At 32.7% G+C, this 17164-nt stretch overlaps 1 non-coding gene across 1 annotated transcript; it reads left to right on the top strand.

Moving 5' to 3' along the window:
* The first annotated feature begins 8354 nt into the window (after positions 1 to 8354).
* Positions 8355 to 8461, top strand: LOC131170978 (small nucleolar RNA R71). Its single transcript, XR_009141738.1, has one exon. It is a non-coding gene; the product is annotated as a small nucleolar RNA R71 (small nucleolar RNA).
* The last annotated feature ends 8703 nt before the right edge of the window (positions 8462 to 17164 follow it).

The following is a 17164-nucleotide window of genomic DNA, read 5'->3' as shown; positions in this document are numbered from 1 at the left end:
ATATCACACTCAATTCAATGAGAAATGCTCACATTTATTCTGAACATAGTTCATAGATAATTACATCAAAACCATAATTACATGAATTTATAATATACATTCTGAAGTTTACAAAATCTGAAATACTAAAATACCAAAAGTGGCCTAATGTCATACCAAGCATACTTTGCAAATGTGAGGTGACTCTAGACTCAGTGTGCATATCTAAAGCTCACCTGTATGAGTCTGTGGACTCCCCAACTATGTTTCCATTACTACAGCGTGGCAAAGCGGCGCTAAGCAATCTGCTTAGTGGTGACAATATAAAATAAAATAACTAAAATGAAGTAAATATACGAATGTATATTTACATTTTTAATGAACTAAATTTCTGATATTTATTGCGGTATTATTCGATTAAAATTTGGTAAGATTTATTATCATTGCAGAGTAACCCATACTAGTTGGTAATTTGGATAAGCGGGTAGCGCCTTTGGGTACTAAGTACCTCGGACCATCACACCATCGGTCACATTTGTGTCTCCCGGTGTGCAACAGAACAGCTAATAAGCTGTAATAATTATCAGGGATAAAACCCAAGTATACTATCTCAATCAACACAGCCAAAGGCTATTTTATCACAGAATGGCACATGAGGCCATAAAACATAGAATGGCATGAAGTCATATGCGATCTTGCTATGAGAACTCTATTGGCATGCCAACCTATCAAACCAATCTTGCTAGGTGTACTAGGGCATATTGCACTCTTAAGTTTTCATAATTCTTGAAATTCAAGTTTTGGTGTTACTATTCAATTCATTAGTCAACAAAATGTTGACTTTTGCATGTACAATAGGTACATTGGTTTTAATACTCCCAACATACCACATTCTACATTCTAAATTTGTTGGTATTGGTTTCCAATACCATTTCTAAGCAATGTTAATTGTTCAAAATCTTTAGATTTCAAGCTTTGTGTTCTTGTTCCATTAGTCATTTTTGCAGTGGGAATTTGGCAAAATGACCAAATGAACAGTGTTTAGTCATTTGGTCATAACTCAGTGTAGAAAGGTCCAATTGACCTAAAATTTTACCAGCAACAAGCTGAGATATAGACCTACAACTTTCATGAAGAAACCTAACCCAAGTTATGACCATAACATATTCAAAAATTGACCTGTAGTTACTGCTTAAAATACTATAGATTTGGTCAGTCTAGAAATTCTGGAAAAATTATAATCCAGCCAGTTGTGGTTTTTGGGCCATAATTTGAGCTACAAAACTCTAAATGGAGTGATTCAAAAAAGGAAATATAACTAAACAAAATAAGGAATAACTTTCATGTTGATCATTTTGCCAAATTCCCACTGCAAAAATGACTAATGGAACAGTAAACACAAAGCTTGAAATATAAAGATTTTGAACAATTAACATTAAACTTAGAAATGGTATTGGCAACCAATACCAACAAATTTAGAATGTAGAATGTGGTATGTTGGGAGTATTAAAACCAATGTACCTATTGTACATGCAAAAGTCAACATTTTGTTGACTAATGAATTGAATAGTAACACCAAAACTTGAATTTCAAGAATTGTGAAACTTAAGAGTGCAATATGCCCTAGTACACCTAGCAAGATTGGTTTGGATAGGTTGGCATGCCAATAGGGTTACATTAGCGATCTGCATATGGCTTCATGCCATTATGTGTTTTATGGCCTCATGTGCCATTATGATAAAATAGCCTTTGGCTATGTTGATTGAATGGTATACTTGGGTTTTATCACGATAATTATTACGACTTATTAGTTGTTACATTGCCTGCAGGAGACACAATGTGACCGATGGTGTGATGGTCGAGTACTTAGTACCCGGTGCGGTTACCGTTTATCGATCGATCAACTAGTATGGGTTACTCGGGCAATGATAATAAATCTTACCAAATTTTAATCGAATAATCTTGTAATAAATATCGAAATTTAGTCTACCAAAAATGTAAACATACATTACGCATATTTACTTTATTTTAGTTATTTTATTTTATATTGTCACCACTAAGCGAATTGCTTAGCGCATCGCTTTGCCACTGCGCTTTGGAGACATAGTTGGGAGTCGGTGGACCTCATGCAGTGAGCTTTAGATATGCATGGAGTCGAGTCACCTCACATTTGCAGTGCGTTTGGTAGGACATTAGGCCACTTTTGGTATTTTAGTATTTCGTATTTCGTAAACTTCTGTAATGTATATTATAAATTCATATAATTATGGTTTTGATGTAATTATCTATGAACTATGTTCAGTAATAAATGTGAGCATTTCTCATTGAATTGAGTGTGATATGAAATGAATTGAATTTTGAGATACTGAAGTCATTTGAGAAATTGTTGAGAATACATTGGTGGTTGGTGAGAATGATGTGATGATTTTATTGGAAGTGTTTTTAATAGATTCAAAAGAATTGTTTTTCCAATTTACAACCAGCACTCTGCTAGATTTTCTATAAATTTGCAGAAAATTCAGATTAATAAAAAATTATAAATAAAAAGGTAAAAAGGGTAAATTGAATTGAAATATGATTTGGTGCTCCGGCACACTGTGTGGCATATCTTGCTCGGCTACACTGTAGACGGGTAAGGGGTGTCCTGAGGGGCTTCTGAGAGACCAAAAGGCATTCTCCTATATGTAAATGTTCCATAGGGACAAGTGAATATTGTCTTTTCTTGGTCTTCTGGGTGAATAAGAATTTGAAAGAATCCCGAATACCCATCTAGATAACAGAAATAAGAGTGTTTTGCTAACCTTTCTAACATTTGGTCGATGAAGGGAAGAGGGAAATTTTCTTTTCTGGTAGCACTGTTCAATTTCTTATAATCTATGCACATTCACCAACCAGTGACTACTCTAGTAGGGATTAGTTTGTTGCTTGTATTTTGGATAACAGTTGTCCCACCTTTCTTAGGAACTACATGTACTGGACTAACCCATTTACTATCAGAGATTGGGTGTATGATACCTGCATCTAATAGTTTTAAAATTTCTTTCTTGACTACTTCTTTCATGTTTGGGTTAAGTCTTCTTTGGTGTTCGATTATGGGTTTACTGTTTTCTTCCATAGGTATCCTATGCATGCAAATTGAAGGGTTGATTCCCTTCAGGTATTCTATCTTATACCCTATGGCTTTGCTATGGATCCTAAGTTCTCTTAGTAATTTTTCCTCTTCTAATTTAGACAGGCTAGCATTGATTATAACAGGATATTTAGAATTTGAGTCCAGAAATGTGTACCTTAGCGAGGATGGGAGAGGTTTAAGCTCTACCTGTTTGGCATTTTCTTGGAGCTTACCTTTGGTTTGTTCCTCCTTCAACTTCTCCATCTCGGAGGCCTTAGCTAAGGGTAGGGGTGGATGAGCTGCTAACTGTTGTGCACAGGCTGCTATTTCTATATTTTCATCATCCACTGTGTGGTTGTGCACAATACATGCTTCAAGAGGATCTTTAGGATGTGTCTCATGAAATTCCTTTTCAACATATTCGTCAATTGTGTCAACTTTGAAGCATTCATCAAGTTTAAATTTGTGTTTCATCGTGTCGAATAAGTTGAACTCCACTTCTTCTTCTCCTACCTTGAGGGTTAGTTGCCCATTTTTGACGTCTATGAGAGCTCTGGCATTTGCCAAGAATGGTCTTCCCAAGATGATAGGAATTTTAACATCTTCTTCCATCTCAAGGACAACAAAGTCCACTAGAATGAAGAATTTGCCCACTTTGATCTGAATGTTCTCCAGTATTCCTACGGGATATTTAACAGATCGATCAGCCAACTACAACGAGATTGTTGTTGGTTTCAGTTCCCTGATCTCCAGCTTTTTGCATATTGATAGAGGCATTAAACTGACGCTTGCTCCAAGATCGTAGAGGGCCCTATCTATTTTCTTATCACCAATGAGGCAAGGTATGGAGAAGCTTCCTGGATCTTTCAATTTTGGAGGCAGTTTGTTTTGCAGTATGGCACTGCATTCCTCTATTAGAGCTACTGTTCCATAGTTTTCTAGCTTTCTTTTCTTTGATAGAATTTCCTTAAGAAATTTGGCATAGGATGGCATCTGAGAAAGTGTTTTAGTGAAGGGGATGTTGATGTAAAGCTTTTATAAAACTTCCAAAAACTTTCCAAACTGCTTGTCTAATTTGGCTTTCTGAAATCTCTGAGGAAAAGGTAGGGGAGGCTGGTATGGCTCTAGTAGTTTCTTTGCCTTCCTCGCTTCCTTATCTTGATCTTTCTTAGCTTTTTCCTCCTTTTTTTTGTACTTGGTCTTTGGATTTTTCTATGGTTTCCTCTGTCTGTTCTACCTCTGGTTGTATTAGAGTTCTCCCACTCCTCAGTGTAACTACCTTACAATGCTCCCTTGGGTTCATTTCTGGTTGGCTAGGCAGTTTGCCAGCAGCCTTACTTGAAGAGCTTGCTTGCTGAGCGATTTGATTCTCTAGCATCTTGTTGTGAGTAGCAAGTTGGTCCACTCTCGAAGTCAGCTGTTTAATCAATTTAGTTTGTTGTTATTGAGCTGCTAGGAACCCTTCCATCATGGTTTCCATAGTCATTTTCAGTTCAAGTTGTTGAGGTTGGAGAGGTAGTGATGACTGTGCAAAGTTTTGTCCTCTATTCTGAAATCCGAAGTCTTTGGTGGTTTATACCCTTGTTGCTTGTTTATTGGCTGGTTCTGCTAATTGGACCATGAGAAATTTGGGTGGTTCCTCCATCCAGGGTTACAAGTATTTGAATATGGATTGTTGGGCTGCCTTTGATTGAAGTTTCCTCCATTATTCACATAGTTCATCTGTTCTGAGGAAGGTTCATTGAAATTACTGTATTCTGAACTCATGTATCCTCCTCCATAGCTGTCTTTAGGTTGACTGTTTGTACCAACTGTGTTGGCTTGCATCTTTTCGAGTTTCCTTGTGAGCTAATCAAATTGAGCATTTATCATGCTTAGGACGTCTACTTCCAGTACCCCTGCAGTTTTCCTTACATTTCCTCTTTCATTTGACCACTCATAATTATGGTATGCAACCCTTTCTAGAAGTTCAAGTGCTTGTGGAACTGTTTTCTCCATTAGATCACCTTCTGCAGCTGAATCAACTGTGCTCCTTGTAGAGGGTAGTAATGTAACACCCTCCCTGTAGCAACTCTGTGCATTCTACTGTTCCGGTGACTGGTGTCAGTCTGGACAGCTAGAATATCTGGAAGAATATTTAAACTAAAGTGAGGAACCATAATTAACCCAAATATTAATAAGAAAAATTTAGGAAAAATTTTAGAAATAATATGCAACCAAGTTAAATGAGCCGGTGCCCTAGCGATAGGTAACCCAGTGGGAAGTTGCAGTTCTCGCAACTAGGAGCCCTAGACCTAGGGAAAAATTCATAAAATAATTTTTGGGACTCTAGACAAGGGTCATTGAGGTTCCTATAGCATTAGAATGCCAAGAAAATGCTTAGAAAAATTTTTCAACCGGTACAGACGATTTTGGCTCAATAAGCCAAACGGAGGGTATTTTGGTCATTTTGTCTTCAGAGATGATTTTTGGCCGACTTGTCCAATTAAGTAAATAATTATTATGACATAAAATATGAATAAATATTGCTACAAATTAAATTGAAATTGAGTAGAAAAGAAAAAAAAAAGAAAATGAATTAAATAAGAAATTATGACATCACATGATGTCATTAGTGTGCCTCCACCCAATCACATGGTGACACATGGCTATAACTCACTTAAAATGAGTTAAATGGGCAGAAATGAAAGAAAAAAAATCAGATTTCTTTTTCCTTTCTTCTTCCATCCGTAGCCCTCCCTTCTCCCTTCCACCATTAAAGCTTCACCAAGCTTGAGTTCACCACCCAAATCACCCCAAAACCCTAGCTTTCCTTCACAAATATTTACCCTTACACCTAGAGCAAGTCTTGGGTAGCAAAAGAAAGAGAAAAAGAAGAGTTCTCAAGCTTTGGGAATTAACTAAATCAAGGTTAGTGTCCAATTCTTACTCTTTTTGCTTTAATTCATGTTCAATGGCATGAATTGTGTAGGAAATATAAGGAAATAAAGCAAACAAGTGTGTGTGTGCAACTTACAATTTTTGGCAGCTAGGGTTAGCTAGGGTTTGATGATTTTGCTTGGTAGAAAAATGGTTATGAGCAGCCTTTGATAGTGGATGGGGTATTGAACATAATTAAGTAAGTGAAATGCAAGAATTGTGCATCAATGAAATGAAAAAAAATTAGACACTTGAACAATTCTAGGGTTTGCTCATGTGATGGTTCATTAACCTTGTAATGGTCAATTTGTGACCATTTGAATGTGTATAATGAGGAAATGAAGTGAGTTGAGGCTTGGCATTTGTGTATGGGTGCGCTGCCTTGGCTGACCTGCAGGACTGAGCATGAGTCCAGCAGGTTTGGGTAGTTATAAATGGAATTGTAGAGGTTCAATTGGTGCAAGGACAATTGGACATCAAACTAGACACATAATGGCACCACTTTGGTGAAGAAACCCTGCCCAGAAAACCAAACCAAATTGGCTTAAAAATTGCCCTAATCCAAGTGACTTACATTCTGCCTGGGCAAAATGACTAAATGAATAGTGTTTATTCATTTGGTCATAACTCAGTGTAGAAAGGTCCAATTGACCTGAAATTTTACCAGAAAAAATCTGAGACATATACCTACAACTTTCATGAAGAACACAAATCCAAATTCTGACCATAACCTAGTCAAATTGCCAACCAAACTTAGGTTACCAAATCTGGCAGAACCAGTTTTGCCCAGAATTTTGGATTCTGTCCAATCCGGCCAGTTATGGTGTTTAGGCCATAACTTGAGCTACAAAACTCCAAATGGAGTGATTCAAAAAAGGAAATGTAACTAGACAAAATAAGGAACAACTTTCATGAAGACAATTTTGCCAAATTCCTACTGTACAAATGACCAATGGAACAGTAAATATGAGGCTTGAAATTTAAAAATTTTGAATAACTAACACTAAGCTTAGAAATGGTATTGGCAACCAATACCAACAACTTTAGAATGCAAAATGTGGTATGTTGGGAGTATTAGAACCAATGTACCTATTGTCTATGCAAAATTCAACATTTTAGTTGACTAATGAAATGAATAGTAACACCTAAACTTAAATTTCAAGAATTGTACATTTTAAAAGTGTAACATGCCCTAGTACACCTAGCAAGATTGGTTTGGATAGGTTGGCATGCCAATAGGGTTCAGTTAGCAGTACTGTACATGACATTATGCCATTCTGTGATTTTATGGCTTTTAGCCATTTTGACATTATGATGATACTTGGTCTTGTGCCTAATATTTATTCTGACTCATTAGGCATTACATTGCCTGGAGATACATATGTGACCAATGGTGTGACGCCCCAAGGTACTTGATACCCAGTGCCAGTTTACCCGTTTATCCAATCCAGTCATCCAGTATAGGTTACTTGGGCAACTAAAAATGGAAGTGGATAAAATTAATGAAATTATGAGTATAACAAGTACAAAATAAATAAGATTACCAATAATGATCGAAAAATTATCTGCATAAGACATCAGAACATGCACTGCATATTTATTTTCTGTTATTTCTTTTTATTTTATTATTGGCACCACTAAGCATTATTGCTTAGCGCGTTGCTTTTGCCACGCATAGGTTCTGGAGAGACCGACTGAGAGCTTAGTAGACCACAGACTGGGTGAGACCTTCTGCAGCTCTGCACAGTATCCGTGTCACCTCACCGTCATCAGTGCATTGGTAGGACACTAGGTTTTATTTTGGTATTTTGTAATTAACTTTTATTTTCTCATGTGTAATTAAGACTTATGTAATGTATTTTGGTATTGATGTAAATAATGGAAATTGTGTTTATGAATGAAAAAGTGAATATTTATTTATGACTTTTATATGAATATCATGTGAAATGAATGAATGAGAAATGGGAGTATATTTGAGAAATATTGAGATTTTGTTGATGAAATGGAGTTTGGGATTGATTGATTGAAAATTTTGGAAGTGTTTTCATAGGTTCCAAAGAACTGTTTTCTCCATTTTTAGCTGGTACTCTGCCAGATTTTCTATAAAATTTGCGAAACCTCAAATAAATTGATGTTTTCCATAAATGACTTAAATAAATTATACTTCACCAATTGTACTTCATAACTATGCAAAAAATAAATAAGGGAGGATAAAAAAATAATTGAAATAAAATATGGCGTTCCGGTACACTGTGTGGCATATCATGCTCAGCTACACTGTAGACGGGTAAGGGGTGTCACAAGTAATCCATTATAAAAATTTTTCACTAATAGCCAATCTTCTATGCCATGGTGTGGACATTCCCTCTGCAGGTCTTTATATCTTTCCCATGTGTCATAGAGTGATTCTCCTTCCTTTTGTCTGAAGGTGTTGAGCTCAAGCCTTAGTTTTGCAGTCTTTGTAGGTGGAAAATACCTTGCTAGAAAAGCTTGAGAAAGGTTCTCTGTAACACCCCTATTTGCGTAGCCTAGTAAATTACACTGTTCCGGAGACCGGTGTCGGTCCGGACAACTAAGGGGATTAGAACCATACTTAAGACAACTAAATAAGCCAGAAACACAAAAAATTAGTAATTGTCAAGTAGTTAAGTATAAATAAGAAAAACAGAACATAAGAAGTTAAGCAGTAGAGTCACAGCGATGGGTGACCTTCTTGGGAACGACTGCGAAGTCGATTTAAACTCAAATTTCGAACTGTAAAATGTGACGCCGCGGTCCTTAGGACCATTGCGAACACAGTGGAAAAGAGAAAATCATGAAAAAGAATTGTTAAGTCAGTCAAATAATTAGGTCAAGGATCCGGAAGAAATATTAAATTATTTACAAACCGGGTTGAATCGGCAAGGGGCAATTTGGTCAATTGACCCCTAGAGCTGACTCCTGATCTAACTGTTAAATAAAATCGAAGAAAAGAAAATTTCGGAGTCGGGAATTAAATTAAAGAACTAATAGAAAAATAAATAGAAAAAAAAAAGGAAAATGGAAAAGTTAAAAAGGTAATGACATCATGTGGTGACATAAGCATGATGCCATAAATCCTATAATTAAAAATTTATTTAAATTGATTTTTTGGTCTTCCATAAGACAAAAGACAAAAAAAAAAAAAGGAAAAAAAAAGTCATCTTCCTCATTCTTTGCCGCCCCATCTCTCTCTCCATTCTTACTCACCTTGTTCCACCATTGTTAAGAGAAAGAAAGCTTGAATTTCCCTACTTTCTTCCATAAATTCACAAAGTCCCAACACAAAAAATTCTCTTTACATGTTGAGGAAGCATTAGAAAGCAAAAAGAAGGAAAAAGACTTGAAGAAAAGAAAGCTTAGAAACCCTCCAAGCAAGGTTAGTGATTTTAGTTGCAAAATTAGTTTAATAGTTGTGTTTATAGCTTAACTAACTTAGAAATAAACTTAAAATGAAACGAAATTAACTATTGGAGGACTAAACATGGATTTTGATCAGCTAGGGTTTGATATGGTAGTGCATGAATTTGATTGGATTATAAGTGTAGGCAAGCTTATATGAATGTAGAGGTGATGTTGAGATACTTGGATTTGGTTAAATGTAATTACTAATGTAGTTAGGGTTTGGACACTTAGGGTTTAGAGGCAAAAATGTGAGAAATTGGTAAATGAAATGTTTGACCTATTTTGAGGTGAGAAATGGTCATTTGTGACCAAATGAAATGTGTTGGAAGTGTTGGAGTTGAGACTAAATTCGGACTCAATGTGGTCGTGCTACTGGCAGCATGACTAAGGTCCCTTTGAGGGACCAAAAATGAAAATTTACAAGTCAAATTGGTATGAGACCAATTGGGAATGAAAATAGACACTAAATGACACAATTTTCTTTTAGGAAGCATGCCCAAAAAGTGACCAAAACCTAGTGAACAAATTGACCAAACTTGGAAAATCTCAGTCTGCCCTGTACAAACTGACCAAATGAACAGTGTTTGTTCATTTGGCCACAACTTGAGCTAGGCAGGTCTAAATGACCTGAAATTTTACCAGTGGACAGATGAGATATAGACCTAAAACTTTCATGAAGAACATAAACCCAAATTATGCCATTAACCAAGTCATTTGGCCACCCAAAGTTGGTGACCTAAAACTGCCAGAACCAAAATTTGCCCAGAAATCTGGGTTAAGTCCAATCCGGCAGCCATGGTTCAAATGGCTATAACTTGAGCTACAAAAATCCAATTGGAGTGATTCAAAAGGAGAATAAACTTAAGACAATAGGGAACATTTTCTATGAAGAAAGTTTTGCCAAATTCTAACAGTAAAATGACCAATAGAACAGTGCAACTTAAGACACCAAAACTGAAAATTTACCAAATTGCCTAAAAGACTTAGAATTTGAGTAAACAACCAAAACCAACAAATTTAGTGACCAAAATGTGGTATGTGGGTGAAGTTGTAGTTCCCATACCTATTAAGTCTTAGAAAGTCAATAAATTGACTTGAATAGTATCGTGAATAGTAACTCGAAACAGAAATTTTAAAGAACGTCAAGTTTAGCATATTAAAGCTAGGTATAAATGAATTTGAATTTATTTTTGGATTAATGATGAGTTATGATACTGAAACACTTTGTGGCTGTGTGTTTGAGTTGAAAAGAACACCAGAAAGAACAGGAAATCAAGTCAAGGCCAAGAGGCGACTCGTTTAAGGTTTGTGCACAACTAACTATTTTGTTACTTTTCATTTCTAAATTGATTTGAACAAGTTATTTTATGATTTATAATTTTGTTGTATTGAGGATTTTAATTTTTTGAATGAATTTGTATAAATTAAATGTAAATTTTCTTATGCATTTAAGGATTTATTGCATGGTTTTGAGGATTGTAAATTTTAAGTTTGATGTGTTGCCAACCTTGAGCATGAATTTATGATGATTAAATATGTTGATTTGTAAACACTTTGTGATTAGAAATTGTTTTGAATATGATTTGAAACCACAGTTGACATGGCAAAATTTGTTGTGAATTCTCATTAGCTTGTCTAGTGAGATATCTCCTCCACTAGATGGGGCGAGTTACTTCCTCTCTAGCTTGCCAGTTGGGGAAGAATTTGAATGAGTACTCATATATACTAGCTAGTCTTTGTTTCTCCCTTTTAGCCTCGGTTATTGAGAGAATGTGAAATGTCGTGGTGTACAACACGGCATCTATTTGAATTTTGGGTCATGGGATCAACTGTGTGAATTGTTGGCAACGCCCTTTAAATTATGCATAATTTGATAAATTGTGATTGAAATAAATAATTTGTTAGTGATTCAAAATATTTTTGTATTGTTTCAAAATTTAAAAGAAATGTAAATAAATAGTTATTAATTGATCAAAATGTTATTCAAATAAATAATTTGCATGAATGAAAATAATGATTTTTATATGTCATGGATTTTGAAGAATTTAGAAATTTTAAATTTTTATTCATTATAAATTGTTAAGAATAATTTGTATTAAGTTTTAAATTATTAGTTTGTGCACCACTGAGTTCACCACTCAGCGATAGCTTTGTATGCTGTCGCAGATATAGAGACTAGAGGAAGCGTGATTGAGTCTCGAGGGCAGGAGCTACCTGCTTGAAGTTATCGGGTATAATTTATACCCTGATTGTAAATATTCATTTTGATGTATGTATTGCACGTAATTGTATGATATGTAAAATCGGTCTTGAGCAGCTTGTACAAAGTTTGTATAAAGTTGTAATAAATTTTAGTTTGGATTTTCTTAATGTAAATTTCTAGTATGATGTATATATAAATTATTTTGTCATTAATGAAATATGATTGATAGTATTTTATTTTAAATTGAATGAAATTCATTAATGGTATTTTGATAATTGTTAGATATTGGAAATGGTGAATTTGAATTTTGGAAGTTGATAAATGTGTTGAAATTGATTGAGATGATTGTGACTTTTGAAGAAGTTGTTGAGAAAAATTATTGGAAGTGCTTTTTTTACAAGAATTTGAAGAACTGTTTTCTCAAAATACAAACGGCACTCTGCCGAAATTTTTATAAAATTTGCGAAAAAATAAAATGGGCCAAAAATTTTAACTAGTTTTCAACTTTAATTAAATGTTTTAATACCTATTAGAAAATGCTCACCACTTATCAAAAGTAAGAAAATTGTTTTAAAATCCCTTGTAGGGTACTTAATGAGTTATCGGTAGGTGAAGTTCGGTAGTTCATTAGGTATGCTACAGGATCATGTTATGCCTTACAGAGGGGTAAAGTGTGACATTCTCCCAAGTAGTGAACGTTCCAGCCGGTTGAAAAAGTAACCACTTCCTTGCTCTGTCTCGAAGGGAGAATGGGAATGCTCTGAGTCTTATTGCTTGATCAGACACTCCATTCATCTTGAATGTATCACATAGGGCAAGAAAGCATTAGAGGTGATAGTGAGGGTCTTCTATAGGTGAACCTGCAAACTGGGTTTGTTGAATCATTTGGAGTCATGCTGGTTTTAATTCAAAGTTGTTGGCTTCCACTGTGGGTCTAGTGACACTAGGCTGAAATCCTTAGACATATGGAGTTCCATAGTCTCTCAAGAGTTTTGGTCTGTCATTATTATCGGCCATGGTTGGAATTTCAAGATCTCCTTGACCGTGCTCTTGATGTTTCCTTTCCCTCCTGATGGCTTTCAGAGTTCTGTCTATCTCTGGATCACAGTCCAAAATTTCTTCTTCTGGCCTTGTTCTAGTCATATACCAGATTGAGCACCTGAGAGAAAAGAAGAAAAATATAATCAGTAAAATAAAATTATATAATAAATATAATTGCCTAAATCAGCTAAATTGCCTATCGCTTGATATCACTATAGCCAAAGAATCCCCGGCAACGGCGCTAAAAACTTATTTGCTAGTTTTACAACCCTGCAAGTGCACGGATCGCTAACAAGTAATAAAGTGATAAGTAGAGTATCGTTCCCACAAGGACCTTTATTTAGCAAGTACCAATCTACACCGTAATTTTGACTTTTTAGGCTATCGAATATTTAGGGAATGAAGTTTGTTAACTTTAAACTCTAGAATAGTAAACTTAAAATGAAGTAATCTATTTTTGGAACAATTCTGGAGTTAAGATTTCACACTTGAATCTTATTAGGGATGTTATCTCGTTTATTTACTGAATTGAGGATCATTTTCCTTGATGGAAATTAGCCCTAAGTTATCCTAAATCCTCTCTCAAGGTATCTAGGGTGTATTTTAATTAACTCAAACCCTACTTTCGCGGTGATCAAATTAATTAAAATCCTTTAAGACCTTTTACCAATTTTTAGGTTCCACGGAGGTATCAGCTTATGTCTAGGTCAGAATTCCTAGGTTCAAGATCTTGATTTTCTAATGTTAATCTTCACCTTTCAGTCCTTCAATCAACATCTACAATCATGTCTAAGTGGGTACCAGCACATAGCATGCATTAAGATCATAAGAAATTAAATCAAGAATCGAATCTCAAATCCAGTAAATAAAACTTAATGTTCATCCATAATAATAATTACAAGCATTACTCTCCCAAATCCAAAATAAGGAAACTACTCACTCATGGTGAGTTCAGCAAACATCATGATAAAAGGTAAAAACAGTAAAAAGAAAATCATGTAAAAGAAATAAAGCAATAGAAATATGTCTAGGGGGATGAAACGAAGGAACCGATGATAGTTTGTAGCTTTGATCTTTTGGAGCTTCAGCTGGAAAAATTTCTTTTAAATGCGATGTAGAGCCGGCAATGACCTTGACACTCCCTACGACTGTCCTCTTTTTTTGATGTTTTCTTTTCTATTTATATTGGTTGCTCTAGGGTTAGGCCACTTTGAGTCTAAAGGGCCTTAGGAGTCTCGTTTTTATCCAAAAACAGGAGGGGAATCTGAGTTATAAAACTGCCTGTAGCATAGTACATGGCCCGTGTGTCACTACACGGGTTTCGTAATGTAGGGCTGTATAACTTGCTGGAGGAGAATTACGAAACCTTGTTTTGGCACAGAAATTTACACGGGTCTGCGCCAACTATACAGGCTTGGTTACACGGGCCGTGTACTATTGTTCCCATAAGGTTCTTCAAGCTTGCACTCGGTAGAGACTTACATGGGTCCCTGCAGATTACACGGGTCTACTTACACGACCCGTGTACTTGTGTTCTCATCGATTCTCTTGGCTTTCTTTTGGCAGAGAGTTACACGGGTCTGGGGCTTGGTTTATACGACCCGTGTACTTTGTATCAGTAGCAATTCTCTATTTATGTACTCCTCCAAGCTTTCCTTTGTACTCCTATACTTCTGGGGCTTCACCCAAACACCTGAAATGATGCAGAAAACATGAAATTAAGGGCTTTACAATAGAAATTACAAAAACTAATGAAATCAACTATTATGCATGAAAATACTTGCCTAAATGCCATGAAATAGTATGCAAATGTGCTTAAAAACATATATACAATTCGAGTGTATCAAGAGGGAAATGGAGAGGCAACAAGTGTCTGTAGCAGACAGGAAGATGGCGGAATTGGTAAGGTTGGTGGTTCGAGTGAAGAATGGGGAGCAAGTGAGCCAGGTGGAGGGACTGGTGCAGGTGGCACTGAAAGGAGTAATGGCGGGACAAGAGAAGGCGATGAAAGCGACAGACTATGTAAGGCTTAGGACTTTGAAGGGAGTTTTGGATGTTTTGAACCCACTACAATGTGTGGAGTTCTTGGCTGGGATTAACATGCTTCAAATTCAGCTAAGACAATGAGGAAAGAAAAGGGCTTGCACTATTAATTAGAAACTTTTAGTTGCAGAGTTTTAGGGGTTTCGATTTTCCCTGTTAGACTTATTTTCTTTTGCCTTGATTTGGTTTTATCTTAATTAATATGCATGTACTATTCAGTGGTTTTAATTTAACTTTTCTTTCATACTTCATATAAAAACTCATAATTTAATTTTTTTATATAATTTTTTATTAATTTTACATTATATAATATTATCATTATATTACAAATATTATATTTAATTATTTAAATAAAATATTAATTTTAATGTCATTTTAATTAATTATATAAATAAAAATATTTATCAATTTCAAATTATTTTTTATTTGATCATATTTTTAAAAAAATTACGTGTTATAATATTAATATAATAAAAAATAATAATAAATTTTTAAAATTAAATAGGTGAAAATATTTAAAAATTAAAATAAATTAATAATAAATATAAATAAGCCCATGAATTTAATTCATTTAAATTCTATTATTTTATTTTTTTAAGAAAAATTTGATTTGCATATATTTTATTTTAATTTTTTATAATTTAAAATCACATTAACTTGCATAATAAAATTGTATACCTAAATTAATGTGAAAGAGAATTACTTATAAAATTAGAAAATAAAATAATTTTTAAAATAAATTTTGTTAGTTTGGTGCATTATTGTTACAAAATTTTTATTTTTATTACATTGATATTTTAAAATTTTATATTGTCATATTATTTAATACAAAAAATTTAAAATTTATTTAATATATTTATAGATTATATTATATATGTTATAAATACATTATTAACATAAAAATTTAATCATGTATAGTCTAATTAAAATTGAATTATATATATATATATATATATATATATATATAGAGAGAGAGAGAGAGAGAGAGAGAGAGAGAGAGAGAGAGAGAGAGAGAGAGGTCTACTTCTAAATTAAAATTATAACAAAATTTCTGTTAAATAATTTTTAAAAAATAAAATTTAAAAGGAAAAAATTAATTTATATTATTAATATTTATAATAATAATAATTTATTAGTTCAAAAAGTTTGTCCCTCATTTATACCCATATATATATTATGGTGCATAGTCTATTATTATAAATGCACTGTATTTATTACTTATTTATATTTTAATTATATTAAAATTATATTATATTTCTAAAAACATCATAAAAAATATTTTTATAAAATTGACTTCAGCGTTAATTATTTCTTTATTTAGAATTCAGTATAATTGGCTATAATATTTATCTTGATTTAATTATTAATAGAAAATTAAGATTATATTAGCACAATAAAATAAATTTAGTCCAATACGATTTGGTTTATATAATATTTTTTTATTTCAATTATTATCAATTCTTCTTTTCATTCAAAAGAATAAGGATTATGAACACTACTATTTTTAACACTAAAAGAAATAAAAATAGAAAAAAATTAATATTGTAATAATATAAATATAAATCTAATTAATTAATTAATATATTATTAATATTATCTTTTATTTATTATTAATGCAAGAGATAATATTTTATATAGGTATAATGCTAGCCCTATAATAATAATTTTTAGGAAATCATACTTGTAATAATATAAATATGCATATGAATAAATTAATTAGGTTTAAATTTAATTATCTTTCATTTTTTTGTTAGTATTGATCTTCAATTAAAATTAAATAAAATTCCTTTTAAGTTCTTCATTTAACAAATTCTAAAATTATTAATAATCTTCTAATGATTTATATTATTTTTGTTTTCATTTTATAAATTATAGTCATTAAATATTTAATTTTAATTAATATTAACAATTTTATAAATATTAATATATTGTTTTATTGAAATAAAAATGTGCTTGTAATAATAAAGATATAAATAATGAATAAATTAATTAGGTTTAAAATTAACTGTTTTTAATATTTTTTTTGTTAGTATTAGTCTTCAATTAAGATTAAATAGTTTTTTTTAAGTTGATCATTTAACAAATTTTAAAATTAAAAATAATGTTTGGATGTTTTATATTATTTTTATTTTCATTTTTAAAAATTATAGCCATTAATATATAATTTTAATTAATATTCATAATTTTATAAATATTAATATATTGTTTTATCAAAAAAATCTTGGATGGGAATTAATTAAAAAATAATATGTAACTAATAAATATTTTTAAATATATATAATAAATAATTAATTGTAACTAAAAATTAAAAAATTAGATACTAATAAACTATTTTACTTAATATTGTAATACGATCAAATTATATTATTTATTTTTTATTTATTAATTTTCTATTTTAGGTAATTAATTCTTGTAAAATTTTATATTTTATTGAAGTTAAGTAT

Source organism: Hevea brasiliensis, chromosome 11 (genome assembly GCF_030052815.1).
Source record: "Hevea brasiliensis isolate MT/VB/25A 57/8 chromosome 11, ASM3005281v1, whole genome shotgun sequence".
In the NCBI taxonomy this organism is placed as follows: Eukaryota; Viridiplantae; Streptophyta; class Magnoliopsida; order Malpighiales; family Euphorbiaceae; genus Hevea; species Hevea brasiliensis.
Note: the sequence above shows the minus strand (reverse complement) of the source record. Positions and strands in the feature narration are given on the sequence as shown.